The sequence below is a fragment of the Primulina tabacum genome, chromosome 15 (assembly GCF_025594145.1).
Source record: "Primulina tabacum isolate GXHZ01 chromosome 15, ASM2559414v2, whole genome shotgun sequence".
Taxonomy (NCBI): Eukaryota; Viridiplantae; Streptophyta; class Magnoliopsida; order Lamiales; family Gesneriaceae; genus Primulina; species Primulina tabacum.
In genome coordinates, this window is record NC_134564.1 from 13,156,386 (window position 1) to 13,178,797 (window position 22,412).

Below are 22,412 nucleotides of genomic sequence, written 5' to 3' on the forward strand. Positions count from 1 at the left end.
TGTATCGAATGTATACAATGGGAGGAAGTCTGCTCCTATGCGTCGATACACTGAACATCTAGAAGTTTGGCAAATCTGCCAATGACTCTCCTATCTTAGATGCATGAATATAAATCTATAAATGCATAATCATATCAAAAGATTTGAATATAAATCTATAAACAAATCATAATCATATCAAAAGATAAAAAACTATTCTAGTATGTGATTTTATTGGGAAACTCAAATTGAATCTCATTTGAGTTATATCTCCCCAAAGTCAAATGAATTATACCTTTCATCGCACAATGTCTGTCGATGTCGAAGTCTCGATGACGATTCTGTCAATATCAAATCTGAAATGGAAATGTTGATACATATTCTATCAATCTCTAATCTCAATCAACACATATCCAATTCAATACTTGACCTCGGTACCATTTGACGGCATAACGACGTAATTTCTCAATACCGGTCAATTTCATAACAATAACAATTACAAGAATCATGTCTCCACGTCATAATCAATATCATAACCATTTCAAATTCTGAAAATCTGCATAAGTTCCACCCAATACATTCTGGAATGTCATATAAATCGCATACAATATCTGATAATAAATCTGTTCACGGTATTTCGGTTCCTAGCTACTCAAGAACACATATCTCAAATAAAATCACAATTTCTTCAACATGTAGATTTCGAAACATGTTATAATTGAACCATACTTACATCCTCTCGTAGCCTATGATGCAAGGAGCAAGAATCTATACTTGGAATGAAGTTTGGATGTGTAATTCTTTCAAAATCATAACCTTAAAGCATAAGGAATTGAAGCTTCTCCCCACTCTCTCTCGTTTCTCAGCTGATGGAAGTGGAGAAAAATGAATCAGCACATTTCTATATATATACCATGCCATGTGTCAACTTGAGAAACATGCACATGGTCTTTCTTTATGTTATTACAAGAAACATAAATACATGTCTTCTTCTTATACATTCATATATACAAACTAGTGTTCAATCCCAACTATAATCAAAGTATAGTACATGTCTAGTAAAAGAAACCACTAGTGATCTGCTGCGCCCGAAGTCACCACGCTATCTCGATCTCTCATCTCTGTCGTGACCCTGATCCTGCCCCACCTGTTGTTATGCACACATACAGACATAACAACAGCCGGAAACTCCGGTGAGAACAAATCCCAATATAAAACATGGACACATGCATATACAAAATATAAATCATGAAGCATACTGTCATGAATAAAATCAAAAGTAATAGGTTCCATAGTCTATGAAACCAAATCAATATAGGCATGCAATTCAATCAAATCATGTCTTGACTCGACTCGACTCTAGCTCAGGGATCCCGGTGTGAATAAGACGTCACTGTCTGCCACCTACCCTCCCAATCGGGGTGACGGTACGTCTTATTCCTAGACTTCGGTCATGTCTGTATCGAATGTATACAATGGGAGGAAGTCTGCTCCTATGCGTCGATACACTGAACATCTAGAAGTTTGGCAAATCTGCCAATGACTCTCCTATCTTAGATGCATGAATATAAATCTATAAATGCATAATCATATCAAAAGATTTGAATATAAATCTATAAACAAATCATAATCATATCAAAAGATAAAAAACTATTCTAGTATGTGATTTTATTGGGAAACTCAAATTGAATCTCATTTGAGTTATATCTCCCCAAAGTCAAATGAATTATACCTTTCATCGCACAATGTCTGTCGATGTCGAAGTCTCGATGACGATTCTGTCAATATCAAATCTGAAATGGAAATGTTGATACATATTCTATCAATCTCTAATCTCAATCAACACATATCCAATTCAATACTTGACCTCGGTACCATTTGACGGCATAACGACGTAATTTCTCAATACCGGTCAATTTCATAACAATAACAATTACAAGAATCATGTCTCCACGTCATAATCAATATCATAACCATTTCAAATTCTGAAAATCTGCATAAGTTCCACCCAATACATTCTGGAATGTCAAATAAATCGCATACAATATCTGATAATAAATCTGTTCACGGTATTTCGGTTCCTAGCTACTCAAGAACACATATCTCAAATAAAATCACAATTTTTTCAACATGTAGATTTCGAAACATGTTATAATTGAACCATACTTACATCCTCTCGTAGCCTATGATGCAAGGAGCAAGAATCTATACTTGGAATGAAGTTTGGATGTGTAATTCTTTCAAAATCATAACCTTAAAGCATAAGGAATTGAAGCTTCTCCCCACTCTCTCTCGTTTCTCAGCTGATGGAAGTGGAGAAAAATGAATCAGCACATTTCTATATATATACCATGCCATGTGTCAACTTGAGAAACATGCACATGGTCTTTTCTTTATGTTATTACAAGAAACATAAATACATGTCTTCTTCTTATACATTCATATATACAAACTAGTGTTCAATCCCAACTATAATCAAAGTATAGTACATGTCTAGTAAAAGAAACCACTAGTGATCTGCTGCGCCCGAAGTCACCACGCTATCTCGATCTCTCATCTCTGTCGTGACCCTGATCCTGCCCCACCTGTTGTTATGCACACATACAGACATAACAACAGCCGGAAACTCCGGTGAGAACAAATCCCAATATAAAACATGGTATACATGCATATACAAAATATAAATCATGAAGCATACTGTCATGAATAAAATCAAAAGTAATAGGTTCCATAGTCTATGAAACCAAATCAATATAGGCATGCAATTCAATCAAATCATGTCTTGACTCGACTCGACTCTAGCTCAGGGATCCCGGTGTGAATAAGACGTCACTGTCTGCCACCTACCCTCCCAATCGGGGTGACGGTACGTCTTATTCCTAGACTTCGGTCATGTCTGTATCGAATGTATACAATCGGAGGAAGTCTGCTCCTATGCGTCGATACACCGAACATCTAGAAGTTTGGCAAATCTGCCAATGACTCTCCTATCTTAGATGCATGAATATAAATCTATAAATGCATAATCATATCAAAAGATTTGAATATAAATCTATAAACAAATCATAATCATATCAAAAGATAAAAAACTATTCTAGTATGTGATTTTATTGGGAAACTCAAATTGAATCTCATTTGAGTTATATCTCCCCAAAGTCAAATGAATTATACCTTTCATCGCACAATGTCTGTCGATGTCGAAGTCTCGATGACGACTCTGTCAATATCAAATCTGAAATGGAAATGTTGATACATATTCTATCAATCTCTAATCTCAATCAACACATATCCAATTCAATACTTGACCTCGGTACCATTTGACGGCATAACGACGTTTTCTCAATACCGGTCAATTTCATAACAATAACAATTACAAGAATCATGTCTCCACGTCATAATCAATATCATAACCATTTCAAATTCTGAAAATCTGCATAAGTTCCACCCAATACATTCTGGAATGTCATATAAATCGCATACAATATCTGATAATAAATCTGTTCACGGTATTTCGGTTCCTAGCTACTCAAGAACACATATCTCATATAAAATCACAATTTCTTCAACATGTAGATTTCGAAACATGTTATAATTGAACCATACTTACATCCTCTCGTAGCCTATGATGCAAGGAGCAAGAATCTATACTTGGAATGAAGTTTGGATGTGTAATTCTTTCAAAATCATAACCTTAAAGCATAAGGAATTGAAGCTTCTCCCCACTCTCTCTCGTTTCTCAGCTGATGGAAGTGGAGAAAAATGAATCAGCACATTCCTATATATATACCATGCCATGTGTCAACTTGAGAAACAAAGGTGGCTTTCTCGCATGCAGCACAGCGGGTGCGCTCCCTCTAGACCGCAGGTGCGCTCAAGCTTCGGCAGTCCATTCATTTTTCAAAATCGACAACCGCGGGTGCGCTATATATAAGACCGCGGGTGCGGTGACATCTACGCGGGTGCGGTTACGTTTGAACCGCGGGTGCGGTGTCATTTCTGTAAATAATTTCCAACTCTCTGTGCATCAACCGCGGGTGCAATCTTTCTTGGACCGCGGGTGCGGTCTGCCCTTCATTCAAAATTCTAATTTTTCATGTCTCTCCTTCGCCCATCTCATTTATTGCTTCTCATTACATGTCATGCATTCTCATATCTTTGAATATCGCATCAATGAAGACTAATAAATCTCAGGTCTTACATAAACATTAAAATACTGTTGACTGGAAGGTGCTGCCTTCAGTCTAGTCTAGGAGTTTAATTTAGGCAGTAGTGTAAGTCCTAGCTAAGTGGGTTTGTACAAGGTGTTGTATAAATCAAAGTTTTCTAGTGGATCCTGCCCGAGACGGTAGAAGGGGTGACGTAGGAGAGTTGAAGTCTCCGAACATCCATAAACATATCTTGTGTATTTAACTGTCTAACTATTGTTTTCAAACTGTTTGGATCAGTTAGAGTATCTATGAGTTCAGTTGTCACCATAACTGAACTGATGAATGCAAAAACTAATCTGTCCCTTCTCGGTTATTCATTTTACATAAGATAAAATATTTTCTAATATAACAGTCTTCTTCATGAAGGATTACTTCGAGTTTCTTCCGCTTAGATTTTAACCAAACTCGATTTAATTCATCGGTGTTAATATTCTTAGAACACGAACTATTGCAGCTCATTGGAGAATATTTTGTTTTAAGCATCCCAAAGATGCTCAGCAAACGATCCTTCACGTCCCTATGGTGGGAGGGGGCCGCCCATGCTGTGGACTTGGCCACCATTACATGGGTCAAGTTCAAGGAGTTATCCTGTGGGAAATACTTTCCAACCAACATCAGGGGCCGCCTGACGAGAGAGTTTATGAGTCTCTGCCAGGGGGACTCATCTGTGGCAGAGTTCATCCGCAAGTTCGACATGTGCTGTCATTTTGTGCCCGTGATAGCGAGAGTTGCCGATCTGAAGCTGTGGAAGTTTTTGGATTGACTGTGTAATGCCCGGTTACTCGTACAAATGATAATAATACGTTTATTTCTTTTAATATGTAGTTATTTTACTTGTTGATTGAGGTATCGATATTGAGATTGAATATGATTTCTAGATTCTCCATGGTGTATTGAGAATGAATATGTGTTTAAATAGTGATAGCAAGATGTATACTAGAAGTAGTGTAATGAAGTTGGTAGGAAATGAGATGAAAATATGGCAGTTTTAACGGGTTTTAGCATAATGATTTGAATATTGATCCAAATTGTGTGAGGCCACAACCATTAGAAAGCTAAAATATAATACTACAACTTTCATGTTTGGGTTTTGTCTAAATCATTGTAGAAAACAAGCCAAAAGTGCCCCCAAAGTGTGTCGTGTATATCGTCATTCTTCACTGACACATGTTGGGAGAATACGCATAACTTCTTACTCAGACCAGCAAATGAAATGAAACCAATTGGCGATTCAATCCAAGACATAGGGCAAAAATTTTTAGTTTTACCACTTTTTTAGATTATGAAAGGAAGATACGTTTCTGGAGAAATCTTTGGTGAAACAGCGTACAGTGGCAGAATAGTTGGCCCCCGAGCAGTAAGATGTTACCGCCCGAGCGCCCTTATGCAACAAATTCAGTGTTTTCCAGAGAGTTCCGCGCTCGAGCTGTAAGATCTTACCACCCGAGGACTAGTGCACGAAAAATTATGTACTTGGATAGAATGTTCCGCACTCGAGCGGTAGAAAACTACCGCCCAAGCGCCGCCTTGCATAGGAAAAGATAAGTTTCGACTTCCTTGAGTTTCTTTACCATTTCCCCACTTCTCTTCCGCAAGAACACAAAGGAAAATAAGAATTATTCCTCCCAAAACCTCCCTTATTCATTTCTTTCATCATTTTCAAGTTAGAAATTTGTTCTCCAGCACAAGAAGCTTCTAAGGGTGTAAGTTTTATTCTCTTTTAGTTGTTCTACATGTAGAAGGGTAATTTTCACCTAGTATAAACGATAGTGACTGAATTATTGATATATTTGACAGTATAGGAACGAGAAACATCTCCTCAACACAGTATTCGTACGCTTGGACTGTAAGTTGGCATGTTCTTAAAGTAATACATGCGTAATATTATGATTTCAATTGCTTCTCATTGATTATTTCTAAATGTACATTGTTAGTATGTTTATTGATAAAAACATAGCACCATATTCCATTGTTTTGTATTAAATATGAAAGGAACTCATGAATATTGAAAATTGGTGCTATGTCATGAACATGAACATGAACAAGAAAGGAAAATGACTGATTTTTATATGATATAGAGCTTGTTGACATCATGTGTGGTTTCAATTCCACCAAACCTATTGGTCAATATATGTTCATGGGGCGTGGGGTTTGTTGAAAACCAGACTCTAAATTCTAGAGTTTGACAAACTGATCAACCAACTGATACGCGCGATTATACTCAGCAACTGGACTTAACAACTGAAATCAGCTGATCTAATAAAGAAAACTGATCCGTTGGAAACCAATCAGTTGATACATTCAGCCGTATGCTTTTAAGCTAAGCCTCCTTCAACTAAACATGTCTCGGAAAAGAACATTCAACTGACAAAGAGACATAGAAGACTGCAACTGAATATGAAACGCCGCACTTCAATCAATACAGCTTAGAACAACGCATTTCGGCTAAAGCAGTTAAGACGCCGCATTACAATAAATGAAGCAAACAATAATGAAGTGGCAATCAACGGATACAAAGATTCAAATATATCTCAAGTTACCGTTGGAAGGGAAGCTTATAAATATGACAGAAGAACAGCTGAAGAAAAAGAGAAGATCATTCCATTCAAAGCTTGCTGTTATTCTGCCAAAATCTTAGCTCACTCTTACTTGATTTATTCGTAGCAGTCAAGGCTTTAATTTTAGCTCACTAGCACTTTGTAATAATCGTTAAATTCGATAGTGCTAAGATCAGTTACGCACTGAGAACATTTTGTAATACTAAGAGTTACAGCTTTTGGCAGTGATAAGTCCAAACTGAAGTGGGTCAGTACAAATCTTGTATTCGATCAAAGTCTTTTAGTGGAAATCCTATCCTTGAGATAGAAGGGGTGACGTAGGGGTAATTGAAATCTCCGAACATCTAGAAACAATCCTTCTGTATTTTATTTTTGTATTCTATCTTTCAGTCAGTTACTTTCCGCAACTACTTTAGTTTAACTGATTGTCATTGACCAACAAGATTCCGAGAATCAGTTTTTCACCAAACTGAACTCAAAATTCGAAAAGATCAGTTTTAATTTTGAGTGTTTATTCAACCCCCCCTTCTAAACACTCTTGATACGTTAATCGATCCTATCAAGTGGTATCAGAGCGGTTGAATCTTGTTCTTGAATACTTTTGATCTATAAACTTGTTAACATGACTTCATTCAACAAAATTCCTATGTTCTCCAGAGAAGAATTTGATGATTGGAAAATCAGAATGCAGGCTCATTTAGCTGCACAAGATGATGACATGTGGTATGTTATAACTGATGGACCCATGAAGATTCTAAAAACAAATACAGCAGTTGCCATAACAGAAGGGGCACCACGAAGAATAGAAAAGCCCAGAGATGAATGGACAACTGAAGATAAAAGAAAAGCAAATCTTGATAATGTGGCTAAAGACATTCTGTACAAAACGCTGGACAAAGTAACCTTCAGCAAAATAAAGATGTGTAAGACAGCCAAAGAAATTTGGGAAAAGCTGATCCAGCTGTGTGAAGGAAATTATCAAACAAAAGAAAATAAACTTTCTGTTGCTGTTCAAAAGTTTGATAACATCAAAATGAAAGCAGGAGAATCAATGCACGAGTATGATGAAAGAGTAAGCAGTATCATCAATGAGTTAAATGCACTTGGAAAAGTGTATACCAACAAAGAGATTGCACTGAAGGTAATGAGAGGTCTTCCCAAGGAATGGGATGTCAAGACCATGGCAATGAGGGAGTCCAAAGATCTGAACCAGATTGAACTTCATGATCTATTTGCTGATTTAAAGGCTTATGAATTTGAGCTGCATACCAGAGAAGGAGAACCATCTACCCCTGCAACCACAACTGCTCTAGCTGCTGTCAGAACAGAACCAATCAATTCAGTCGAGAAATCTGCTGATCAGTTGAGCAGTGATGCTATGTCATTGTTCATTAAAAAATTTGGAAGGTTCATGAGAAAGAATCAAGGAAACTTCCAGAAGCCATACCAAAGAAATAGCTCCAAAGATGAATCAAATGCCTGCTACAACTATGGCAAATCAGGTCACTTTATTGCTGATTGTCCTAAACCCAAGAAGGATAGTCAAGGCTCAACTAATAGAATAAAGAAATCATATGAGCACAAAAGAAGACCCAAGGAAGATAAGAAGTCCTTCAGAAAGAAACATGAGGTACTCTTAGCTGAAGAAAACAAATCTAAATGGGCAGAAACTGACAGTGAAGAGTCAGAACCAGAAAACTCATGCAGCTCTAGTGATGATGAGGAAGTCAAGTGCTTGATGGCTAATGATGCAGAAGAAGAATCATCTAGCCAACATGTATTTGATTTCAGCTCAACTGATTTCACACGAGAAGAACTCATTCTAACACTACATGACATGGTAAATGAGTATCAAAAGCTTGCATCATCATTTGAAAAAATCAAAGCAAAGCAAACTGATCCCACAGACAATAAAACCAAAAATGATGAATCAGTTGATGGGTTGAGTCTAAAAAGGGAAATTGCTGAGTTAAAAGCAGAAAGAGAAAAAAATCAGTCATTAATCCAGAAGTTGATTCTTGAAAACTCAAAACAGACTGAGCTCATTTAGTCTTGGAACAAGTCATCTACTGCACTGAATGAGATGCAGAATTCACAAAAATCAGTTTCCGATAAAACTGGTTTAGGGTTCAACACTCAAGGAGAAATGTATCCAAATGATACTCAACCAAAGCTAAAAACAGACAAAGGGAAATATATTCACTTTGTCAAAACAGCAGAGGTACAAGAACAAATTGAGCCCAGTAAACTGATTGAGCAACCTACTGAGAATATGAATAAGGCTAGAAGATATGAGATTGGTTATAGTAAAAAATTCTCAACTGATTCACAAAGTCAGTCATCAAAGAGGTTTCACAAGAATTATTCGAATAGCTATTTCAATTACTATAACTGCAAGCCAGTTCAGAAGAGATATAGACTGAATAATAAGTTGAATAAAGCTAAAACACATATTGTATCATCTGTACACTACACACCAAGCACACAAAAGCCGAGAAAAATCATTTGGAATACAGCTACTGGAAAGTCTGTTAGACTAATCCAAGTGTGGGTTCCTAAGGGACTAATCAGTTCAGGACCCAAATAGATATGGGTACCACGTTATATTATGTGTGTGATTGCAGGTAACATTTACAAACAAGAACTCAATATGGTATTTGGACAATGGATGTTCGCGACATATGATAGGAGATGCAAGTGGGTTATCTCAACTGATCAAATACAGTGGTCCAAACATCAGTTTCGGGGACAATTCCAAAGGTAGAACTGTGGGTAAGGGTAAGCTTATCCATGGTAACTTTACTTTTAAAGATGTTCTATTAGTAGAAAACCTGAAGTATAACTTGATTAGTATCAGTCAGTTATGCGACAGTGGATTCTCGGTACAATTTGACAAAAATTCATGTTCAGTCAAAACTTCAACTGATAAAATCATACTAACTGGCAAACGTTGTGGAAACACATATAAAGTCAGTTGGAATGATCAAACTTAAGCAACAGTTTGTTTTATTGCTTCCAAATCATCTAAAAACTGGTTGTGGACTAAATCATTTAAACTTTAAATCCATTGCCTATCTGAGTAAACATGAACTTGTAACTGGTTTGCCCAAAATAGATTTTTCAAAAGAAAAACTTTGCTCAACATGTTTAGTATGGTAAACAAGTACGATCCTCTTTTAAAAACAAGGGCTGTAAATCTTCATCCCGATGCTTAGAACTGTTGCACATGGATCTCTTTGGTCTTATACCAGTCATGAGCTTAGGGGGAATGAAATACACCTTGGTAGTCGTAGATGATTTTTCAAGATTTACTTGGGTTATTTTTCTCAAATCTAAAGACCATACTGCTTTGCAACTAATAAAGCTCTTCAAAAGACTTTTAAATGAAAAATCAGTTGGAATTGATCGAATCAGATCTGATCGAGGAACTGAATTCATCAATCAAACTCTTTCAAACTTCCTAGAAAATGCTGGAATTAAGCATGAGCTCTCAGCAGCCAGAACTCCTCAGCAAAATGGTGTAGCTGAGAGAAGAAATCGGACCCTTAAAGAAGCTGCTAGAACGATGCTTGATGATTCTGGTATTTCTCAAAGATTTTGGGCAGAGGTAGTAAACACTGCGTGTTACACTCAGAACAGATCAATGATTAATAAAAATCATATGAAAACACCATATGAGTTCTGGCATGGAAGAAAAAGTATAATTACTTATTTCAAAATATTCGGCTGTAGATGTTTTATTCTTGATAATGGTAAAATTTATTTAAAAGCGTTTGATGCTAAATCTGCAGAAGGAATATTTCTTGGATACTCATCAGTTAGCATAACTTATAGACTCTTCAACAAGAAAACCCTAAATGTTGAAGAATCTGCTCATGTTGATTTCGATGAAACTGAACTAACTGATAAGCCAACTGATCAAGTTGAGCTAGTTGATCGATTTACAGATATCAGTTTGGAAGATGATGACAAAAATAAAAGTCATGGCAATCAAAACATACTTCAAACACCTGAACCAGAAGTACTGGACCAATCAGATGTGCAGGAAGTCGTTGCTGATGATCAGTTGATAGAGCATAATGATAACATTCAAATACCAGTTGACGAAGCACCAACTGAGACTGAAAACTGTGTTCAGTTACCAACTGAAGAAATTGCTGATACAACAAATACTGAGTACATATGGAGAAAATCACATCCACCTGAACTTGTAATAGGAAATCCATCTGATCCAGTAAGAACTCGCAATCAAATGCTAAATTTATTTATCTATTCAGCTTTTGTTTCACAACTAGAACCGAAGAAAACTGATGAAGCTCTTGCTGATCCTAACTGTGTAAATCCAATGCAAGAAGAGCTAAATCAGTTCACTTATAACAATGTCTGGAACTTAGTTCCAAGACCAATTTCAAGAACTATTATAGGTACAAAATGGGTATGCAGAAATAAACTAAACGAGGATGGTTCAGTTGTGCGCAATAAAGCAAGACTCGTAGCACAAGGATATAGGCAAGAGGAAGGAATTGATTACGATGAAACATATGCACCAGTTACAAGACTGGAGGCAATCAGAATATTCCTTGCCTATGCTTCATTCAAGAAATTCAAAGTCTACCAAATTGATGTAAAAAGTGCATTCCTAAATGGCCAGTTGCAAGAGGAAGTATATGTTGAACAACCTCCAGGTTTTGTCAATCACAACTTTCCAGATCATATATATCATTTGAACAAAGCCTTATATGGTCTTAAACAAGCTCCCAGAGCTTGGTACGAAACTCTTTCAAAATTTCTAACTGATCATGATTTTTCTGTTGGATCAGTTGATAAGACCTTGTTCAAATTTGCCAAGAATGATCACATTTTATTAGTTCAAATTTATATTGATGATATCATATTCGGGTCAACTAATCCCAAATTATGCGAAAAGTTTGCAAAGCTAATGCAGGATAAGTTTGAAATGAGTATGATGGGTGAACTGACATTCTTTCTTGGACTGCAAGTGAAGCAACTGGAGAATGGTATATTCATCAGTCAAACTAAATATACAAAGGAGCTGCTGAAGAAATTTGGCATGGAATCATGTTCAGTTGCAAATACTCCCATGAGCTCATCATTAAAATTGGACACTGATCAAGGGGGAATATCAATTGAGGCGACATTATATCGAGGTTTAATAGGTTCATTGTTGTACCTAACTGCCAGTCGTCCTGATATTGTATTTGTTGTCTGTATGTGTGCTAGATTTCAAGCAAATCCTAAGCAATCACATTTCTCAGCTGCTAAAAGAATTTTGAAATATCTTAAGGGTACACAAAATGTTGGGTTATGGTATTCTAAAGACTCTACTTTCAATTTAGTTGGATATTCAAATGCAGATTATGCAGGATGTAAGCTTGATCGTAAAAGTACAAGTGGATCTTGTCAGTTTCTAGGAGACAGACTGATCTCTTGGTTCAGCAAAAAGCAGACATCCATAGCTACCTCAACAACTGAAGCAGAATACCTTGCTGCTGGTAGTTGTTATGAACAACTGATTTGGATCCAACAACAACTGAGAGATTATGGAGTAATTACAAATGAATCGCCCATATTTTGTGACAATACGAGTACAATTGCCATCACCTATAATCCAGTTCTTCACTCAAGGACCAAGCATATAGATGTCAGGCACCACTTCATTAGAGATCATGCTTTGAAGAAGGACATTAGACTGGAGTATATTTCAACTGAGCAACAAGCAGCTGACATCTTCATTAAACCATTACCCGAGACTAAGTTTTTTTACTTTCGCAATATTCTTGGTTTAATTGACTTGTCATAAAAATTATTATTGATGTTGTTTTACTAATAAAATTCTTTGCAGAAAATAAGAACACAACAACAAATTCGAAATGATACTTTATCAAGAATAAAATCGGTTCCATCTTACTGAAGATAACTTAGGACCAACTGAATCTTGCCATTCTGTAATCCAATTATTCAACTCATAAATTCGGATTCTAGAAAATGATTCAGTTGTAGAAATCTTCTCAATCACATGCCATTCCTTCCATAGCATTGCTTGTAACAGAACATTGTCATCAACCAGGTCTGTAACATGCCTGACTTCAAAACGATCAATGTATTTTCTTGCTGTTGCTACTTCAGCACGAGAAGGAGCAGCACCACTACTACTTATAATCTGCAAATCATGAATTTTGAACCATGTTGACATCACTTTTGTCAAGACATATTTCTCCATCGTGTTCTTCAACTCTTCTAAATAAGGACTTAATTGTTCAGTAACTTGAATATGCGTACTGCTGCATGCATCAAGATTACTTGAATCCTACATATTGAACTGTTATTGTCTCACATTTTATCTCTGTCGTCTTGTTTATAGACAGATGACATTAAATGTTGAAGAAACCAAAGAGTCTCAAGTCAACCGAAGCGTTTTTCTCATTTACCCAGGCTTCTTATTTATCAGTTGTTCATTATCAACGGATATCAGTTTGTCATTTATTACTTAATGCTTAACTGATTTCAGTTTATAGTCAACTTATATAAGTTAGTCTTTCATCAGTTCATCTGCTTAAGTTCGCAATTCATATATAACAACTGATGAAATTTATCATTTGCAGGAAAGAGAAAAACAAAATTAAGCTTATATAAATACTTCATTCAACCATAAACGTTTGCACGGATTACATCATCATATTTTTCCTCTACAACAATTATCCACATTTTCAACCAAGTGGATAAAGGTGCGGTAGATGTCATGACAAAGCTCTGACAAACAGCTATGCGCTTAAGGATTTTAAGTTCCTTTCGAAGCATTAGCTGATAGATATGACCATCCTTAAAGATGTCCACCCACACAGCTATGTTCAAGTGCTCCCGCACTCTTTTCAACTCTGCCACCAGTTCGGGAGTGGTAGCATCTCCAGTATTATACAGGAACTCAAGCTTCTGTAACTTTTCCCAGTAGTGAAGACTCTTATAGAAGACTTCATCTTCGATAACAGCCTTCCTGGTCTCCAAAGCAAACGGCGAAGCACTCGAGCTACTCGTATCTGCCATTCTTTTTGTCTTGAATATCTTCACCTATATGACTGAAACTAACCGTGTTACTTCTATTTATAGACGAAAATCATGAAAACTGAAGGGCCGTCAATGTTTCAGCAAACGATAATCATTATGACCTTTAAATTTATTTTATATCGTCACTTTAATTATTCTATGCACCGATTAAGGAGGAATAATGGTTTCAAGAGGTTAACTGAGAAAAAAAATGTTGGTAAACTCTCAATTGAAAGGACACAGTCTTACAACTGATCGTTCAGTTGGGTATTTCACTAATCTTCTCATGTAAGTTAACTAATTAACCATATTATATTCCAAATCAAGTAACGTGACTGTCTGCTATCTAATGATGAATCTTATTTTAAAAACGTGGAAGCATTTGAACCGTCTAAATTGTACACACGCTTACAGCACACGTACACAAGTTTTTATTCAAAATTTTGATGGACTGACACGTGTCCAGAATTTAAACAGTCACATACATATAAATAATTTCTCGCTTCAATTCAATTTTCTTTCTTACGCGTACATCATCTCTCAGAGCAAACTTATACACTCAGAGCTTGTATTTCGCAAAATTTCAGGTTTCCTTACTCTCAGCAATGGCAAATCAGATCCCTGCTCATATATTGTAAGCTATGGCTATCAACTTTGAATCAGCTTTATCAGTCGAAGAAGTCGATGTGAAAAATGTATTTCTGAAGCTTGAATCAGCTGGGCTGAGGATATTCTTGGGGCAATACTCGTAGGAGATTTACCCAAAAGAACTCCAGGACCTCTACTCAAATGGATATATCAACTCTGATGGAAGCATCATTTCCACTATTAATGGTCAGTTGGTGACCATTTCTGAAGATTCTTTCGGAGAAATCTTTTTATTACCTTCTGATGGACTGGTACACCTTGCTGATGTTAAAGCATCAGATATTGAAGAAATGCAAATTGCACTCTCTGCTGATGGACGGAAAATCTAAGTTTCCGATCCTAAAAAGGAACTGAAGCATGAGGTTCAGTTGCTGGCTGATATCATAGCCAAAGGGCTATTGGCTAAGGCAGGGTCGTATGCCGCCCTGACTTTGGAAAAGTTTCAAGCTATTACGGTTATTATGGCTGGAAGAAAATTTAACTGGAAGCAACTTATTTTCAGTATCTTGAAGAATATGTTTTCCTCCACCAAGCAATCCAAAGGATTTGCAGTGCCGCTGAGCTATTTGATGAAAGTCAAAGGGTTGGTGGCTGATGATTCGGAGCGATTATCTAAATTCAAAATTTTCAATGGGAAGAATGTTCTGCCACTCAAGAATAAATTAGATATCTCTCCTGATCAATTTTTGAAGATCAAGAAGGAGATTGGGACGCAACAGACAGCTCCCAAATCAGTTAAACAGGCCAAGACCAATGCTCAACTGAAGACAGTTAAAAGAAAACTGATTATCAGTGAATCCGATTCCGAGAAGACGCCCTCTCCAAAAGTTGCCAAGAAACCAAGAATACAAAGGACAAAATTACCAACCACAGTAGAATCTGATCCTACTGAAATACTGAAAACTTCGGATGCCCAACAGTCTATCGAAGCAGTTCCTCTGAATATCATCCCACCAGAAATCTCAGCTGGTGCAACAAAGGAAACAGTTAGGATCAAAGCTCCTCTAATCCATATCAATCGTCCTGCTGTTCTAGCACCTGCCAGACCCAAAGGTATAAAGATTATAGAACTGGTGGATACTACTCGTACTGGATTGAAAATTCCACACATCCTCAGTACTGAAAAAGGCAAGGGCAAATTGATTGAAGAGCCCAGGCCATCCAATCTCATTCAAACTCATATTGACCTTGTTTGAGAACATGTTAATAATTTTGCAGCATCAAAACTTCAATCCTATGATGCCTGGACCGCTTACAGAACTCAGATTTTTGCTAAGCAGCTGAAAAAGAAATCCCAGCTGAACAAGTTTATCAAACTGGAAGCAATTGTTCTCAAGATGGTCAAAGCTGCCACAATTGTTCAGGCTTTGGAGAGAAAAACCTATTTTTTTGACCAAATTCGAGCTAAGAAGCTATCTCAACTGCTTGAGAAATTGAAGGCAAACTACATTCCCACCAATCCAACTGCTTATAATGATCGAGCTGTGATCACTCAGCTAGATACAGATCTTACTAGCTTGCAAGTTCAGATAAAAGTGTGGGAAATGGATCAGGAGTTAGTTTTTCCTGAGGAAGCCTTTGAAGAAGAAGAAGAAGAACCCTCCTCTCAGCAGAAAGAGCCATCCTCAGAACAAACTATTGTTACAACTGAAGAAACAGTTTAGGATGTGCCACAATCATCTGCTGTGGAACATCAGCTATACTCTGAAGCCGAGTTGAATTTTGCCAACATTGATGAAATTATTCAAGCAGTGGTGACAGAATCTGTTATTATTGAACCTTTATCAGTTGATCACTCCGTTGATCAAGCTGCTAAAGAGAATCCAATCTTAACTGAAGAGCCAGTTAAGGCCGCCATTTCTGAACCAAATGATCCAAGAATGATGCCTACTCAATCACCAAATCAACAGATTGCTGAAAATAATGAGGCATTGTTGATTTTTTCTGAAAAACTTCCAACTGATGAACCAGCACGAATATCAGAGGACTATCAAATAGATGTATCAGTTCATGACCCTCTCACTGAAGATCTTATTCAGCAGGGAAGCCCAATTATTGATCAACATCAGTCCTCATCTCCTCCAGTCCAAGTAGTAGTAACTGAAACAGATGTTCCATCACAGACTGTTTTTGAAACGATACTTTCTGATAGGACCATGGTGGTCTTTGATCAAGTCTCACATGAACCAAGAACATCTGATCAGTCACCTCCTCTTCAATCCACAGAAATGGATCTTGTCCTTGAAGAAATCCAGAATATGCAGAACAATATGCAGCAGATGATTACTGAAATCAAAAAAATTCAATCCACACAATTGTCTCATACTGTCAAATTGGATTCTTCAATTGAATTTGATTCAGCAAAACTGAAAGCCATTCAAGCAAACATATGGAGTCTCTTACCCGAACTGTGCTTGAGATGAAAAATAACAGAGGTTTGGCTGAGAGTCTCTCCATCACTCAAGACGTTATCAGCAAACGAGTTGAGCAATTGGAAACTTCTGTTTCTAATAAAATGGAATTACTGCAGACTCTTTTTGTAATGCCCGAGAATTGTAGGTTGATAACATGAAATTATGAAAGTGTGACATTGAGGAGAACCGCCCCGGCGCCCTATCTTTTACCGCACTTTCGGTGTGGTGGTAGAAAGTTAAGAGTTTGATTTCGAGAGGACACCGCACCCGCGCCTCTAGTTCTACCGCACCTGCGGTGGGGAGGCAGTAGGGTAGGATATTGGTACAGTAAGGTCACCGCACCTGCGGTCCAAGGAGCAGCGCACCCGCGGTCGATTATTCTGAATTTCTGATTGTGGTGCCGTGAGCTGAGCGCACCCGCCGTGCAAAGGTGGCGCACCCGCGGTGCGACGTGTTTGATGAAAATTTAACCATGTGTCACTTGCCATGCAATTTAATGAGTTGTCCTTCATTCTTCATTCCGAAAGAACCGAGAGAAGCTTCAGACAATTCCTTCAAGTGCATTCTAGCTTAGAATTTGAATTGTGCAAGATTTATCTATCCAAATTTCAATCCAAGCATAGATTCTTGCTCCTCTCATCAAGTGCTATCAAAGGATGTAAGTATTGTTAGATTTCAGCACGATTCAGATTTCAGATGTTAGGGAAATTATGATATCATGGTTATGATGTGTTATTATGTTTATGGTGAATGTATATTCACAATCGGATGAAAGAAATGATATAGTATGTGAATATTGTGAATTTCAGCATGTCTTGAGTTGGATATATGCAGATTTCAGTATGATAGATTGTGTTCTTGAGAATTAGGAGTTATTGTGATGATATGGTATTGACTATTCATGGTTGAGAGTTGATTATTGTTGATCGGTATTGCAATTTTATGCCGTTATGCTGTCGAATTGTATCGAGATTGATTATTGATTTGTATATGTGTTGATTTGAGTTAGAGATTGATAGAATACATCTTAAATGTACAATTTCAGAGTTGATACTAACAGATTCGGCATTGAGACTTCGATTACGACAAAGACTGTGCAACGAAAGGTATAATTCAGGTGAATTCGGGAAGATACAACTCGAATTAGATTTGATTTGAGTTTCACAAAATCACATACTAGATTGTTGTTTATATCTTGTTATGTTTATGCCTTGTTTATAGATTTATATTCAAGCATTTAAGATAGGAGAGTCATTGGCAGATTTGCCAAATTTCTAGATGTTCGGTGGTATCGGCGCGTAGGAGTAGATTTACTCCGATTGTAGACATTCGATACAGACAGGACAGAAGTCTAGGAATAAGACGTACCGTCACCCCGATTGGGAGGGTAGGTGGCAGACTGTGACGTCTTATTCACACCGGGATCCCTAGAGTTAGATACGAGTCGAGTCCAAGATCTGAATTGATTTCAGTTGCATGCTTATATTGATTTGGTTTCATAGATTATGGAACCTATTACTATTGATTTTATTCATGATGGTATGTTTCATGATTTATATTGTGTATATGCATGTATACCATGTTTTATACTGAGATTTGTTCTCACCGGAGTTTCCGGCTGTTGTTGTGTCTGTATGTGTGCATAACGACAGGTGGGACAGGATCTGGGTCGCGACAGAGATGAGAGATCGAGATAGCGTGGAGATTACGGGACAAGAAGAAGGAATAGTGATGTAATACTAGACATGTATTAGATCCTAAACACTAGTAGAATACTTGTAGTTGAACATGTGAATGTTATTTGGAGTTCAATAATATGACAACATTGTGTATGGTGTATGTGTGGGGACCCGGACGCTAATCATCTTCTTACTCTTCATTAGGATCAATATACTAATCAAGTAATTAGGGTCATAAATTTTTTTCTTAAATTGCGGAACATAATGGAATTGATATAATATACAAATCAGTATACCAGTACAAATTTAATACCACAATGTGAATTCAAACTAACTAAGGTTCAACTACTACAAATCAAGAGCTGAAACCTATCTACATCAAAGTCCGGAATCACCACGCTAATCTCGATCTCTCATCTTCTTCTTGACCCTGATCATGTCCCACCTGTTGTCATGCACACATACAAACAAGACAACAGCCGGATAACTCCGGTGAGAATAAATCCCAGTATAAACAATGTGTACATGCCATGGTATAATAAAGCATGAAACAGATATCACTACATGTATCATAATCTGACAATGCGAATCGATATCAAACTGTAAATAAAACATAAATTGTAATCTACGAAACATAATTTATACAATCTGTAATTCAACTCATGACTCGGCATCTCAGACTCGACTCATCTCTCATTTAATCTAGGGATCCCGGTGAATAAGAACGTAACAGGTCTCCCACCTACTACTACCGGTCGCGGTGGCGGTACGTTCTTATTTCTGGACTTTGGTCTAGTCTATATCGAATAATCTGTAATAAGGATGCTATCTGTATCTGAAGCATCTCGATATACCAAACGTCCAGTGTCTTGGCATGTCTGTCCAAGACTAAACCTATTCTGACAATGTGCAATGGGCCAGTGACTCCTCTGTCATAGGCTAGCCCTTCTGTCAGTGACTCTTACTCAATAACTCTCGGCTTTCTACATTCTGATTCAATAGAATAAAAATAATCATTAAAACACAAAGGTATAAAAACAATACCATACAAGTATGTGGTTTAGGGAAACTCGAGTTAAATCTAACTCAAGTCGATCTCCCAGTTAACATCGATTTATACCTTTCTCTTCTCGATCTGACGAAGTGTTGGATTCACATTTGTCCATCCCCAATCTGACAATGACAATGCGGAATAGTCACAATATCAATATGCATTTCCAAATCAATACTGGATATACCGTGTCAATATACAACTCAATCAAAATCGGTTCTGATCGATATTCAATTCAAGGCATAATCTGATCAATATCACTTATACAACGATACAATCTCAATCCATACATGTACGTATTACTATTCTATCTCGGTACGTTTTAGCGGCATAACGGCGTAATCTTGTGATACCCATCAACTCAACAACACAAATCAATAACCATAACTCAACAATACCTAACCAATATCATATCATCACAATTCTAATTCCAGCATGTCAATATCTATGCAATTCAACTCCAGAGATGCTGAAATTCATAACAAAGGCATATGGTATAATTTCTTCGATCTGATTTCAATTATACGGTCACCGCTATCATAAGAACATATAATCTCCATCATAACACATCTAATTTCTGAAATCCACACATCCCATATTTAATACATGCTGAAATTAACAACAACAGTATATCATATCCGTTTTTCAATCCGGTATCAAATATGTTTGCTCCTTCATCTCAACAACAATTACTATCAAGTATATATGAATTCCTCCAACACATGGATACCAAAACATGCTGGAAAACAATAAAATGCATACCCTTTCGAAGCCCTTGTCAAGAGGAACAAGAATCTAAGCTCGGATTCAATTTCGGTTGGTTGGACCTTTCAAAACCAACAATTTAAGCTAGGAAGAAACTTGAGGAAAGTCTGAAGTCTTGCCGGTTTTTCTCTCGGAGTGTAAGCTGGAATGAAGACACATACATGTTAAATGCATGGCAAGGACACATGTTTTATTTTTCACTCAACACGTCGCACCGTGGGTGCGTTGCCTCTTCACCGTGGGTGCGGTCACTTTTGTACCGCGGGTGCGGGGTATTGTTCCGTATGAAAAATCAAACCTACTGCCCATCAACCGCGGGTGCGCTAGGTGACCTAGCGCGGGTGCGGTCTCCCTTTATTTCTAAACTCAAATTTTGCAACGTCGCTTCTCCACGTCTGTTCTCCATACCTTATTCATAATTCATGATAACAATTCATAAGTGTCACACAAGAATCTGGGGCATTACATTTCTCCCCCTCTTAGATATGAGTTCGTCCTCGAACTCGCAAGCAATCAATACAAAGAATGTAACAGAAGCAATATAGTCGAAATTTAAACAAATACTCATGTCATAGAAATAACTCGGGATATCTCTGTCTCATCTCTGATTCTGTCTCCCATGTAGTTTCTTTAATGCCATGACAACTCCTCTGAACTTTCACAAGCGGAGTAGTCTTCATTTTGAGCTGTTTTCTTTACAATCAACGTCTCGATATAAGTCAATGTCTCATCCAACTCGGCCTCATCTGGCTTGAACTGTCTTCATTTTCTTTTGAATCAGCCTCACTTTCTTCGTCATATTTCTGATCAAATCAGGTTCAATCTCATATACCTCAGATATATCATCCCCATATGAAAGAAATCTGCAATTCTCACTGTACAATTCCTCGCATAAAGCTATCTCAATATTCCGCTGATAGCTATTGTTGTACGATTATTCACGAAGTGACAATAAATCTTGTCAACTAGTGTCAAAATCAAGCATTACAGTTCTACGGATATCTTCCAATGTTTGAATATTCCGTTCTATCGATCTGTCGGTCTGTGGATGATAGGTGAAAGAGCTTGTGGTATTTTCTGCTAAACATACGAAATCAACCGAAAATCACGGTTTGATATAATCAACTCCAGTACTTCATGCAATCTGACCACTACTCTGCCATAAATCTCAGTCATCTGATCATTTTGGTAAGTCATCTTGTACAACCTAACATATGCTGATTGAACAATCTGATATTCTGATCGACACCTTGTTCTGACTATCGATATCGAATTCTGTAATATGAATCTGAAGTATTCGGCACAAAGAGACTATTCTGTCACATATCTGTTACTCTGATCGATGCTCTGCTCGGATCCTCATAATCCCATTCTGAACATTCTGATCACATTTCTAAACTGCTTGAATTCTCGATATCAGCTCTGATTCAGTTGGAACTGTATATAATCTCAACGGTTCACAATACTGTGTATCAAACACGGATTCAAATAACAATAATATCGGATCAAATTTGAAACATAAATTATCTATACTGATCTTTGACCCTCGTAAACGAAAATTTCTGATAATACTGTCAATTTGGCTACTCGATCATACCTTCGATGTTGTTTAAATTAACTGTTATATCAATTTCAAATGTAATGTCCCCCAAACAATATAATCTGTCTCAATTACTGTTTTAGAACAATAACAATTCTCAAGCAATTTCAAACAACAGTCGTATAAAATAGTCTGCTAAACTCATAAAACTGTAAAAATCTGACATTTACGTTCGGCCAACTGATCACGACTTCACGCTGCTAAAATCAATAAATATATTATCTTCAGATATAATAAGCCTTGAATACAATCTGTTTCAGTCAAGATTCACAGCTCAACACTTTTTTGTATACAACATCTCAGTTCTCAGAATATTCAATATCAGATTTCAAAAATTCGGTTCATTCAGTCAGTGTCATTCTGTACGAAGTTCTAAAAGTAGAACAGTACCTGGTATCGAGTCAAGACTGAAATCAATTTCCTGACTGAAAGCAAACCCGGCATCTCA